This window comes from Homarus americanus, unplaced genomic scaffold, assembly GCF_018991925.1.
Source record: "Homarus americanus isolate GMGI-L3 unplaced genomic scaffold, GMGI_Hamer_2.0 scaffold52435, whole genome shotgun sequence".
NCBI lineage: Eukaryota > Metazoa > Arthropoda > Malacostraca > Decapoda > Nephropidae > Homarus > Homarus americanus.
Genome location: NW_024757624.1, coordinates 1 through 10,000, shown reverse-complemented (window position 1 = coordinate 10,000; position 10,000 = coordinate 1).

Here is a 10,000-nt window from a genome sequence, read left to right as displayed (position 1 = left end):
GATACACTTGTTGTTGTTGTTGTCGTTATGGGTGATACACTTTGTTGTTGTTGTTGTCGTTATGGGTGATGCACTTGTTGTTGTTGTTGTCGTTATGGGTGATACACTTGTTGTTGTTGTTGTCGTTATGGGTGATACACTTGTTGTTGTTGTCGTTATGGGTGATACACTTGTTGTTGTTGTCGTTATGGGTGATGAATTTGTTGTTGTTGTTGTTGTCGTTATGGGTGATACACTTGTTGTTGTTGTCGTTTGGTGTCGTTATGGGTGATACACTTGTTGTTGTTGTGTTGTTGTTGTTGTCGTTATGGGTGATACAATTTGTTGTTGTTGTTGTCGTTATGGGTATACAATTTGTTGTTGTTGTTGTTGTTGTCGTTATGGGTGATACATGTGTTGTTGTTGTTGTCGTTATGGGTGATACAATTTGTTGTTGTTGTTGTCGTTATGGGTGATACACTTGTGTTGTTGTTGTTGTTGTTGTTGTCGTTATGGTGATACAATTTGTTGTTGTTGTTGTCGTTATGGGTGATCCACTTGTTGTTGTTGTTGTTGTTGTTGTTGTTGTTGTCGTTATGGGTGATACACTTGTTGTTGTTGTTGTCGTTATGGGTGATCACTTGTTGTTGTTGTTGTTGTTGTTGTTGTTGTTGTCGTTATGGGTGATACACCTTGTTGTTGTTGTTGTCGTTATGGTGATACACTGTTGTTGTTGTCGTTATGGGTGATACACTTGTTTTGTTGCTGTGTCGTTATGGATACACTTGTTGTTGTTGTTGTCGTTGGGGTGATACACTTTGTTGTTGTTGTTGTCGTTATGGTGATACACTTATTTTTTGTTGTTGTCGTTATGGATACATTTGTTGTTGTTGATTTATTGTTGTTGTTTTTTGTCGTTATGGTTTGTTGTTGTCTATATTGTTGTTGTTGTTGTTGTCGTTATGGTGATACCTATTTATTTGTTGTTGTTGTTGTTGTTGTCGTTATGGTGATGCACTGTGTTGTTGTTGTTATACATATTGTTTGTTATTTGTCGTTATGATACACTTGTTGTTGTTGTCGTTATGGGTGATACATTTGTTGTTGTTGTTGTCGTTATGGGTGATACACTTGTTGTTTTTGTTGTTGTCGTTATGATACAATTTGTTGTTGTTGTTTGTTGTTGTCGTTATGGGTGATCACTTTTGTTGTTGTTGTTTTTTTGGTGTGTATAATTTGTTGTTGTTGTTGTCGTTATTAATTTGTTGTTGTTGTTGTCGTTATGGGTGATACCGTTATTTGTTGTTGTTGTTGTCGTTATAAATACACTTGTTGTTGTTGTTGTCGTTATGATAACACTTGTTGTTGTTGTTTTGTCGTTATAGGATACACTTGTTTGTTGTTGTTTGTTATGTTTAACTTTTTGTTGTTGTCTTGGTATATTTGTTGTTGTTTTTGTTGTCGTTGGTGATACAATTTGTTGTTGTGTTGTTTGTTGTTTGTTGTTGCGTTATGGTATTGTTATTTTTGTTGTTGTTGTCGTATGGTGATACACTTGTTGTTGTTGTTGTTGTTGTTATTGTGTTGTCATTTGCTTGTTGTTGTTGTTGTCGTTATGGGTGATACACCTTTGTTGTTGTTTGTCGTTATGTGTTTTATTTTTTTTTTGTTTTTTCGTTATGGGTATTTTATTGTTGTTGTTGTTGTCGTTATGGTTTATTGTTGTTTTTGTGTTAGGCTTATTTATTGTTGTTGTTGTCGTTATGTATTATTGTTGTTTGTCATTATTTGTTGTTGTGTCGTTTGTGTTATTACTTGTTGTTGTTTATTTATCATTATGTTGTTTGTTGTTGTTTGTCGTGTTATGGTACACTTGTTGTTGTTGTTGTCGTATGGTATTATTGTTGTTATTGTTGTTTGTTGTTGTCGTTATGGGTGATACTTGTTCATTGTTGTTGTTGTTGTTGTTGTCGTTATGGGTACTTATTTGTTTGTTTGTTGTCGTTATGGGTGATACACTTGTTTGTTGTTGTTTGATACATTTTTTGTTGTTGTCGTTTGTTGTTGTTGTTTGTTATAATGTTGTTGTTGTTGTTGTTGTTGTTATTGTTGTTGGTGCTGTCTTTGTTGTTGTTGTTATTGTCATTTATACTTGTGTTGTTGTTGTCGTTATGATACACTGTTGTTGTTGTTGTCGTTATGGGTGATAACTTGTTGTTGTTTGTTTTTTGTTGTCGTTGTGGGTTAAGGTTTTTTTTTGTTTTTTTTTTTGTTGTTTGTTGTTTGTTGTTGTCGTTATGGGTGATACACCTTTGTTGTTTTGTTGTCGTTATGTGTCTTTGTTGTTGTTGTGTTATGGGTAATACACTGTTGTTGTTGTTGTAGGCTGTGTTGGTGATACACTTATTTGTTGTTATGTTATATAGTTTGTTGTTGTTGTTGTTGTCGTTATGGGTGATACATGTTGTTGTTGTTGTCGTTATGGGTGATACACTTGTTTTGTTGTTTGTTGTTGTTGTCGTTATGGGTGATACTTGTTTGTTGTTGTTGTCGTTATGGGAGATACATTATTTGTTGTTGTTTTTGTTGTTGTGTGTTATTGTTTGTCTTTTATTGTTGTTGTTGTCGTTATGGGATACACTTTGTTGTTGTTGTTTTTGTTATTATTTTTGTTTTGTGGTTGTTGTTATTGTTGTTGTTGTTGTTGTTGTCGTTATGGATACACTGTTGTTGTTGTTGTTGTCGTTATGGGTGATACACTTGTTGTTGTTGTTGTCGTTATGGTGATACACTTGTTTTTTTTTGTTGTTGTTGTCGTTATGGGTGATACACTTTTTTTGTTTTTTTATTTGCTGTTGTTATTATTTGTCTTGTTGTTTATGGGTGATTTATTTGTTGTTGTTTGTCGTTATGGGTGATTCATTGTTGTTGTTGTTGTCGTTATGGATACTATTATTGTTGTTGTTGTTGTTGTTGTGTGTGTTGTTATTATTATTGTTTGTTGTTATTGTCGTTATAACTTTTGTTGTGTTGTTGTTGTTGTCGTTATGTATACACTGTTGTTGTTGTTGTTGTTGTCGTTATGGTGATACTTGTTGTTGTTGTTGTTGTTGTTGTTGGTCGTTATGGGTGATGCAATTTGTTGTTGTTGTTGTTCCGGTTGTCGTTATGGGTACACCTGTTGTTGTTGTTGTCGTTATGGGGATACATTTGTTGTTGTTGTTGTTCTTGTTGTCGTTATGGGTGACATAATTTTGTTGTTGTTGTTGTTGCTGCTGTTGTTGTCGTTATGGGTGATACACCTGTTGTTGTTGTTGTTGTTTGGCTGGGTGATACACTTGTTGTTGTTGTTGTTGCTGTTGTCGTTATGGCGATAACTTGTTGTTGCTGTTTGTTGTTGTTGTTGTTGTCGGATGGGTGATACACTTGTTGTTGTTGTTGTTCTGTTGTCGTTATGGGTGATACACCTGTTTTGTTGTTGTTGTTGTTGTCGTTATGGGTGATACACTTTGTTGTTGTTGTTGTTCTGTTGTCGTTATGGGTGATGCACTTTGTTGTTGTTGTTGTTGTTGTTGTTGGGGTGATAAAATTTGTTGTTGTTGTTGTTGTCGTTATGGTGATACACTTGTTGTTGTTGTCTATGGTGATACACTTGTTGTTGTTGTTGTCGTTATGGTGATGAATTTGTTGTTGTTGTTGTCGTTATGGGTGATAAATTTGTTGTTGTTGTTGTTGCTGTCGTTGTTGTTGTCGTTATGGGTGATACAATTTTGTTGCTGTTGTTGTCGTTATGGTGATGCACCTTGTTGTTGTTGTTGTCGTTATGGGTATGCACTTGTTGTTGTTGTTGTTGTCGTTATGGGTGACAATTGTTGTTGTCGTTATGGTGATATGAATTTTGTTGTTGCTGTCGTTATGGGTGATACACTTGTTGTTGTTGTCGTTATGGTGATACACTTGTTGTTGTTGTCGTTATGGGTGATACACTTGTTGTTGTTGCTGCTGTTGTTGTTGTTGTCGTTATGGGCGATGCACCTGTTGTTGTTGTTGTTGTCGTTATGGGTGATGCACTTGTTGTTGTTGTTGTTGTCGTTATGGGTGATGCACCTTGTGGTTGTTGTTGTTGTTGTTATTGTCGTTATGGGTGATGCAATCTGTTGCTGTTGTTGTTGTCGTTATGGGTGATGCACCTTGTTGCTGTTGTTGTTGTCGTTATGGGTGATAATTTGTTGTTGTTGTTGTTGTTGTTGTTGTTGTTGTCGTTATGGGTGATGCACTTGTTGTTGTTGTTGTTGTTGTTGGTGTCGTTATGGTGATGCAATTTGTTGTTGTTGTTGTTGTCGTTATGGGTGATGCAATTTGTTGTTGTTGTTGTTGTCGTTATGGGTGATGCAATTTGTTGTTGCTGTCGTTATGGGTGATGCACTTGTTGTTGTTGTTGTCGTTATGGGTGATACACTTGTTGTTGTTGTTGTCGCTATGGTGATGCAATTTGTTATTGTTGTTGTTGTTGTCGTTCCGGTGATGCACTTGTTGTTTTGTTGTTGTTGTTGTCGTTGGTGATGCACTTGTTGTTGTTGTTGTCGTTATGGGTGATGCAATCGTTGCGTTGTTGCTGTTGTTGTTGTTGTTGTTGTCGTTATGGGTGATGCACTTGTTGTTGTTGTTGTCGTTATGGGTGATGCAACTTGTTGTTGTTGTTGTTGTTGTTGTTGTTGTCGTTATGGTGATGCACTTGTTGTTGTTGTTGTTGTCGTTATGGGTGATGCACCTTGTTGTTGTTGTTGTTGTCGTTATGGGTGATGCACTTGTTGGTTGTTGTTGTTGTCGTTATGGGTGATACACTTGTTGTTGTTGTTGTTGTCGTTATGGGTGATACAATTTGTTGTTGTTGTTGTGTTATGGGTGATACACTTGTTGTTGTTGTTGTTGTTGCGGGTGATGCAATCGGTTGTTGTTGTTGTTGTCGTTATGGGTGATGCACCTGTTGTGGTTGTTGTTGTTGTTGTTGTTGTCGTTATGGGTGATGCACTTGTTGTTGTTGTTGTTGTCGTTATGGGTGATGAATTTGTTGTTGCTGTTGTCGTTATGGGTGATGCAATTTGTTGTTGTTGTTGTTGTTGTCGTTATGGTGATGCACCTTGTTGTTGTTGTTGTTGCTGTTGGTGTCGTTATGTGATGCACCTATTGGTTGTTGTTGTTGTCGTTATGGGGTGATGCACCTGTTGTTGTTGTTGTTGTCGTTATGGTGATGCAATTTGTTGTTGTTGTTGTTGTCGTTATGGGTGATGCACTTTGTTGTTGTTGTTGTTGTTGTTATGGCTGATACACTTGTTGTTGTTGTTGTCGTTATGGGTGATGCAATTGTTGTTATTGTTGTTGTTGTTGTCGTTATGGGTGATGCACTTGTTGTTTGCGTTGTTGTTGTTGTCGTTGGCGGGTGATGCACTTGTTGTTGTTGTTGTCGTTATGGGTGATGCACTTGTTGCTGTTGTTGTTGTTGTTGTTGTTGTTGTCGTTATGGGTGATGCACTTGTTGCTGTTGTTGTCGGTATGGGTGATGCACCTGTTGTTGTTGTTGTTGTTGTTGTTGTTGTCGTTATGGGTGATGCACTTTGTTGTTGTTGTTGTTGTCGTTATGGGTGATGCAATTGTTGTTGTTGTTGTTGTCGTTATGGGTGATGCACTTGTTGTTGTTGTTGTTGTCGTTATGGGTGATATGAATTTGTTGTTGTTGTTGTTGTTGTCGTTGGGTGATACACTTGTTGTTGTTGTTGTCGTTATGGGTGATACACTTGTTGTTGTTGTTGTCGTTATGGGTGATACACTTGTTGTTGTTGTTGTTGTTGTTGTTGTCGTTATGGGTGATACACTTTTGTTGTTGGTTTGTCGTTATGGGTGATGACCTGTTATTGTTGTTGTTGCTGTTGTCGTTATGGGTGATACACCTGTTGTTGTTGTTGTTGTCGTTATGGGTGATACACTTGTTGTTGTTGTTGTCGTTATGGGTGATACACTTGTTGTTGTTGTTGTCGTTATGGGTGATTAATTTGTTGTTGTTGTTGTCGTTATGGGTGATGCACTTGTTGTTGTTGTTGTCGTTATGGGTGATACACTTGTTGTTGTTGTTGTCGTTATGGGTGATACACCTTGTTGTTGTTGTTGTCGTTATGGTGATACACTTGTTGTTGTTGTTGTCGTTATGGGTGATACACGTTGCTGTTGTTGTCGTCGCGGTGATACACCTGTGTTGTTGTTGTCGTTATGGTGATGCACTTGTTGTTGTTGTTGTCGTTATGGTGATGCACCTTTTGTTGTTGTTGTTGTTGTTTGTCGTTATGGGTGATACACCTTGTTGTTGTTGTTGTTGTCGTTATGGGTGATGCACTTGTTGTTGTTGTTGTCGTTATGGGTGATGCACCTGTTGTTGTTGCTTGTCGCGATGGTGATGCACTTGTTGGTTGCTTGTTGTTGTCGTTATGGTGATGCAATTTGTTGTTGTTGTTGTTGTCGTTATGGGTGATGCACTTTGTTGTTGTTGTTGTTGTCGTTATGGTGATGAATTTGTTGTTGTTGTTGTTGTCGTTATGGGTGATACACTTGTTGTTGTTGTTGTCGTTATGGTGATACACTTGTTGTTGTTGTCGTTATGGGTGATTACACTTGTTGTTGTTGTTGTCGTTATGGATATTACACTTTGTTGTTGTTGTCGTTATGGGTGATACACTTGTTGTTGTTGTTGTCGTTATGGGTGATAATAATTTGTTGTTGTTGTTGTCGTTATGGTGATACACTTGTTGTTGTTGTTGTCGTTATGGGTGATACACCTTGTTGCTGTTGTTGTTGTTGTTGTTGTCGTTATGGGTGATACAACTTGTTGTTGTTGCTTGTTGTTGCTGGCGTGGGTGATGCACACCTGTTGTTGTTGTTGCTGTCGTTGGCGGTGATGCAACTTGTTGTTGTTGCTTGTTGTTGGGCTTGTTGTTGTTGTCATGTGATATTAACTTGTTGTTGCTGTCGCTGCGGTGATGCAACTTGTTGTTGTTGGTTGTCGTTACGGGTGAAGTTTTGGGTGACAATTTGTTGTTGCGTTGTCGTTATGGGTGATGACACTTTGTTGTTGTTGTTGTCGTTGCGGTGATACACTTGTTGTTGTTGTTGTCGTTATGGGTGATACACTTGTTGTTGTTGTGTTGTTGTCGTTGGCGGGTGATACACTTGTTGTTGCTGTTGTCGTTATGGGTGATACACTCTGTTGTTGTTGTCGTTATGGGTGACAATAACTCTTGTTGTTGTTGTTGCTGCTGGTTGTTGTTGTCGTTATAAGATTAATCGTTGTTGTTGCTGTCGCGGGTGATGCTTAATCGTTGTTGCGCGTTGTGTTTGGGGGTGATACACCTTATGTTGTTGTTGTTGGTGCCGTTGTTGTCGTTATGGGTGATGCACCTTGTTGCTGTTGTTGTCGCGGCGGGTGATAACTTGTTGTTGCTGTTGTCGTATGGGTTAATTTGTTGTTGTTGTTGTCGTTATGGGTGATACACTTGTTGTTGTTGTTGTTGTCGTTGGCGGGTGATACACTTGCTGTTGTTGTTGTCGTTATGGGTGATACAATTTTTGTTGTTGTTGGTCGTTATGGGTGATAACTCTGTTGTTGTTTGTTGTTATGCGATACACTTGTTGCTGTTGTTGTCGTTATGGGTGATATACTGTTGTTGTTGTTGCTGTCGGCGTGGGTGATACACCGTTGTTGCTGTTGCTGTTGGTTGTTGTCGTTATGGCTGATACACACTTGCTGTTGTTGTTGTTGTTGTTGTTGTCGTGTTATGGGTGATGCAACTTGTTGTTGTTGTTGTCGTGCGATGAATCGGTTGTTGCTGTGGCCGTTATGGGATACACCTGTTGTTGTTGCTGTTGTTGTTGTTGTCGTTGCGGGTGATAATAATTTGTTGTTGCTGTTGTTGTTGTTGTCGTTATGATACACTTTGTTGTTGTTGTTGTTGTTGGCGGTGATTAATCGTTGTTGCTTGCTGTTGTTGTTGGTTGTTGTTATGGGTATGGCTATTCTGTTGTTGTTGCTATGGGTGATGATTACCTGTTGTTGTTGTTGTTTTGTTGCTGTCGTTATGGGTGATACAACCTGTTTGTTGTTGTTGTTGGGTTATGGGTGATAACTTGTTGCGTGCTTTGTTGTTGCGGGGTGATACACCGCGTTGCTGTTGGTCGTTATGGGTGATGCAACTTGTTGTTGCTGTTGTTGCTGTTGTTGTCGTTGGCGGGTGATGCTACTTGTTGTTGTTGTTATGCGCGGGTGATAACACTGTTGCTGTTGTTGTCGTTGGCGGTGATGCACCTGTTGTGGTTGCTTGTTGTTGTTGTTGTTGCTGTCGTTATGGCATATAATGGTTGTTGTTGTTGCTGTCGTTGGCGGGTGATAACCTGTTGGTTGCTTGCTGTTGTTGTCGTTATGGGGTGATGCAATCGTTGCTGTTTTGTTGCTGTTGTTGTTGTCGTTATGGTGATGTAATTTGTTGTTGCTGTGTTGTCGTTAGGTGATGCACTTGTTGCTGTTGTTGTTGTCGTTATGGGTGATGCACTTGTTGTTGTTGTTGTCGCTGGCGGGTGATGCACTTGTTGTTGTTGTTGTTATGTGATACAATTTGTTGTTGTTGTTGTTGTTGTCGTTATGGGTGATGCAATTGTTGTTGTTGTTGTTGCTTGTTGTCGTTATGGTGATGCACTCTGTTGTTTGCGTTGGTTGTTGTTGTCGTTATGGGTGATGACCTCTGTTGTTGTTGTTGTCGTTGCGGGTGATGCAATCTTGTTGCTGTTGTTGTTGGCGTTGTTGTTGTTGCTTGTCGTTGGGTGATTTAACTTGTTGCTGTTGTTGTCGTTATGGGGATGCACTTGTTGCTGTTGTTGCTGTTGCTGTTGTTGTCGTTGCGGGTGATGACCTATTGTTGCTGTTGTTGTCGTTAGTGGGTGATGCACCTTGTTGTTGTTGTTGTGTCGTTATGGGTGATGCACTTGTTGTTGCTGTTGTTGCTGTCGTTATGATAGCTAATTCTGTTGTTGTTGTTGTTGTTGCTGTCGTTGCGGGCGATACACTTGTTGCTGTTGTTGTCGTTGCGTGATACAATGTTGTTGTTGCTGTTGTTGTCGTTATGGGTGATGCACCTGTTGTTGCTGTTGTTGTCGTTGGCGGTGATACACCTTGTTGTTGTTGTTGCTGTTGCTGTCGTTATGGGGATTGATTACTTGTTGTTGTTGTTGTCGTTATGGGTGATACACTTGTTGTTGTTGTTGCGTTGGTCGTTATGGGTGATACACATTGTTGTTGTTGTCGTTATGGGTGATACACTTGTTGTTGTTGTCGTTATGGTGATGTTAATTTGTTGTTGTTGTTGTCGTTATGGGTGATGAATTTGTTGTTGTTGTTGTCGTTATGGGTGATACACTTGTTGTTGCTGTTGTCGTTATGGGTGATACAATTTGTTGTTGTTGTTGTCGTTATGGGTGATACACTTGTTGTTGTTGTTGTCGTTAGCGGTGATACACTTGTTGTTGTTGTTGTCGTTATGGGTGAAGACCTGTTGGTTGTTGTTGTCGTTATGGGTGATAACACTTGTTGTTGTTGTTGTCGTTATGGGTGATGCACTTGTTGTTGTTGTTGTCGTTATGGGTGATGCACTTGTTGTTGTTGTTGTTGTTGTTGTCGTTATGGCGATACACTTGTTGTTGTTGTTGTCGTTATGGGTGATACAACTTGTTTTTGTTGTTGTCGTTATGGGTGATGCACTTGTTGTTGTTGTTGTTGTTGTCGTGACGGGTGATAATCTTGTTGTTGTTGTTGTTGTCGTTGGGTGATGCACTTGTTGTTGTTGTTGTTGTCGTTATGGGTGATGCAAATTTGTTGTTGTTGTTGTTGTCGTTATGGCGGATGCACTTGTTGTTGTTGTTGTTGTCGTTATGGGTGATACACTTGTTGGTTGTTGTTCGTTATGAGCAACACGGAACTGAACGA